The following is a 4,294-nucleotide window of genomic DNA, read 5'->3' as shown; positions in this document are numbered from 1 at the left end:
GCAGTGAGCTAGGATCACACCACTGTGCTTGCTCTAGCCTGGGCCATGGAGTAGGAGTCCATCTTTAAGAAAAAAAATTTAAAACTTCATGAAAGATTAAGTGTATATGTATTTGAGTGTGTGTGTGCGTGCGTGCGTGTGTCTCCACATGCACATACATATGCGTGAGAATAACGTATATTTGACTAAGTAGAACAGAAAAGTAAATGGCTTAAAATAGCAAATTGAGTTTAGCATCTTCAGAACCAGCTATGTAATGAAGATGGTTCTAGAGTTGGTCAATTGAGTGTCCATGGGAGACTCAGATTTTTGTCTCTTTTTCACTCTGTCTTTGGATTGTCCTCAGGCCCCCTCAACTTCTTGAGATACTAGGCTAATGTCATACACTATACTTCAGGTGACAGATAAATAAGATATAAAACAACGCTGCTCATCTCTCTTTTAAAGTGACAAAAATGTCCCAGTAAAGAGAATTGCATCACGCACATCACTAATAGACTAGCCACGGACAGCTTAAATTTTGCAGTCTTTACCCCTGAGCTGATAATTCAGTTCAGTTCATCCTGCCTCAGAGATAGTACTTAAATAAAATTGTGTTTTTGTAACAAGGAATAAATAATTAGGCAACTGACAGTGCTAATGTGTTGTTTTCATTATGGATTTTATGAAATGGTATTTATATTCCCAACATGATTTTCTACTAAAACACAGAAGATAAAATTTCCAATAGCATATTAGTGTCGGATTTCCAATGTGTACAACTTGTACAGGCAACCATATAGTGCAATAGAAACAGACCATTATATGGGTCTAGAGCTGTTTCAAGATTTGCATCTGTATTTCATCCAACATGTTATCAAAAAACAAATTGGACATTTTATCACGAAAAGGAATATTTTTTAAAATGGTGAGTAGATTGTGAACAGCAACAACAACTAATATAGAGGTGTTTCTCTAGAATGCCATGAATGTGCTCCTTGAAACTCATGTTCTGCAAAATGATGCACTAAAATATCAGGACTTAGAGTGGAATATTGCTAGAAGAAAATAATAAGAATTTAGGCAAACTTGTAACTGGGGCTAACATAATAACATTGTAAATAATATGCATAGTTATAAAATAGTATTTCAAATAAATGAACGCTACATTGAATATAAAAATGTACCTTTTTTTTTTAAAGAAAGGGTTTGTAATAAAGGCTTGAGTCTACTAAGCAATGAGGATACGAAAAAACTTTACAAAATAAATAAAAACAATATACACTTCAAGTGTACAGCAGATGATTGACCAAGCCAGGTGCCAGGTGGCAGATGGAAGGGTGAGCAGACCTGATTCCCTACTGTGCATTACTCTTGCTCACTATATTCTGCCCTTGGATTTTCATTTCAGCTGCTGTTACACTTGCCAGCAGGGCACAATACATTAACAGAATGAGGAGGTGGGAGAGTGGGGAAATATCATCTGAACAAGCAGTCCCTATTTGGCTGACATCACTCCCCTGTAGGCCAATCACATATGACAATTCATACTACTGAAGCATAGTATAGCAGTGCTGGTCATATTAAAATAAGTCAATTATGTTTCAAATGCTAAAATTTCTCCAAAGAATTGCTGGGTAGCTATTTGGGAATGCATTTTTGAAAGGCAACTACTTATTTAGTTGTGGAAAGTCTCTGTATACCCTTTAAATGTATTTGGGTAATAACTATATGATACTACCATATCAACTTGATCTCAAAATTCCATGGGACTTATCTAGATGTACATAGGATGAATTATTTTGTTCTTCCTAGACCTTGACCTACTGCTAAGAATTAGGAATGACTGCAATCTAACAATTCCCTCTCCTTATGGGACAAAAGGAAAAATAGAGTGTTGAATAAGCAAGAAAATTACTGATGTGCATATATTATGCAAGACCTTCACAGTTTTTAAGCTAGGTTGCACATTGTTTTCAAACATCTTAGAAACAAAAAAGAAGAGAATTATGGGATCCTCAGTGATTATAAGTAAAAATGGATCAGCTGCTTAGAAGAAATACAATTTTTCTTCTTATAGGTCTTAAAGTAGTGGAAATGGTATGGTGTTCTCACTAGCATATTTACAAAACCCGGGGTTTTTTGTTTGTTTTGTTTTGTTTTGAGGCTATTTTCTATGGATACAGAGGTCAAACTTAAAAGTCCGTAATAGTTGAAACTACTTTGGATGACAAAACAAATATCGTTCTAGTGTCTGGTTTAATAAAAAATAATGAAAAAATTATTTTTAGCTGAATGCTGGTTTCAGATTAAAAGATCATTTGCACATTTAGTAATCTACTGAGCCAAATGGTAGTTTTTGTTTTCCTATTAAAATTTTGTTGCAAACAGAACTTACGCGTGGATTAGAAGGTACAAAAAAAAGAAAAGATTTTTCATTAACATGTTGCAGATAAAGAATCTATTGGTGCTAAAGAGAGAATATATTTTCTGAGAGGGTTGTATTTGAGTGGGGTGGGGACATTAGAGTTTTACAGGATTAATCTCAATTAATGGAGTAGAAACTATTTTCAGAGATATAATTGAAAAATTTTCTATTGTAATATATATTGGTATAAACTTTATACTTCATTATCAAGTTACCCTAGAGTGGCTCACCTGCAAGGTCTGAGACACATTTTTATAAGATTTGAAATGTACAGTGCCATATGTAATTTAATTTTTGAAGCATGAATATATGAGTAAAAAGTCTGTTTACAGATGAAATAAAATAATGAGGTTTTCATTTCCATCATATACAACAACTTTTTTATTATATGTATAGCTGACCCTTGAACAAAACAGGTTTGAACTGGTAACGTCCACTTACACATACATTTTCTTCTGCCTCTGCCACTCCTGCAATAGCAACCCCAACCCCTCATCTTCCTCCTCCTCTTAGCCTACTCAGTGTGAAGATGGTGAGGATGAAGACGTTTGTGATGATCCACTTCCACTTAATAAACAGGAAATGTATTTTTTCTTTCTTACGATTATCTTAATAACATTTTTTCTCTCTAGTTTATTGTAGGAATACGGTATATAATACATATAATGTACAAAATATATGTTAATTGACTGTTTATATTATTGGCACACCTAACAGTAGGCTATCAGCAGTTAAGTAGTTAATTTTAAGAGGAAATAAAAAGTTGTACACATATTTTTGACTCACAGGGTGTTGGTGCCCATAATCTCAGCATTGTTCAAGGGTCAACTGTAGATATCACATACAAGTGAATTTGCTTATTTAGAATTTGGTCTTCTATACATGTGTATAATTCATATACATCTGAATCACCTATAGGATTTTAAAAATATATGTGTATATATACAAGTCTAATTTTTCTAGTACAACTGACTATATTTGAAATAAATCAATTTTATTGACAACTTGTTAAAAATTATGTTAGTTGAATTCAGCTTATTTCATATATGCTTTTAGGTAATTTAAGACTTTAAGGTTTAGATTTAAACTTGTGACATCAAGCCATTTATTCAAATAATTAGTAATTATCCTGTGATATAAATGTTAAGTATCAAATAAATAAACATTCATATGTTGATTTCATGACTAAAGTGTAATTAACCTGGGAAGGAACATATTTTTAAATGTTTATCATTTTCGCCTTGCTCATAAAATATAATCAATTCATTTTTCTTTCTTAATGAACAGTTATTATGTCTCCAAATATAAGAATGTTTATTCTGCCCACACTGACTTAAAGCATGTATCTATTTTACTTATATCTTCTTCTAGATTTTTAAATGTAATTTCTCTCTGAAATACACATATCACCAATTCTTTAGCTCTCTTACTTCTCTCTTCAGTGTACCTTTTGTTCTAATTCTGACTTTTTTTTCTGTATCTCTAATTTCTAAAAGTAACATTTATCTTGAGAATAAAGATTTTTTTATTGATATTTTAGTTTAATTTTCATATGAATCTCTTCCATGCATGAATAATTACAAAGAGTAGCCTTGAAATTCACTATTACTAGTTGATTGCAAAAGATCTTGACAATATTTAATAAGAAACATAATGTTTTACTATACCACAAAGATATTAGGTTAGCATTTATTGGAGGTACTTGAACTAGTATAATGGGATAATGCATTTTTTTCTATTTTTGTTTGTTTAATTGTTTTATTTAAGCCGAGCACGCATTTATATTGTTAGAAGGAAGTGTAGAAAAAGAGTGCTGTTTAACTGTGTCTTTTTTGGAAAAGTAATTGAATATGACAATCTCTTTTAATTTAACTTCCTGCTCTATTC

This window comes from Rhinopithecus bieti, unplaced genomic scaffold (genome assembly GCF_001698545.2).
Source record: "Rhinopithecus bieti isolate Rb0 unplaced genomic scaffold, ASM169854v2 scaffold_42113, whole genome shotgun sequence".
NCBI lineage: Eukaryota > Metazoa > Chordata > Mammalia > Primates > Cercopithecidae > Rhinopithecus > Rhinopithecus bieti.
The sequence above is the reverse complement of the archived record's forward strand: the minus strand, read 5'-3'. Positions refer to the sequence as shown.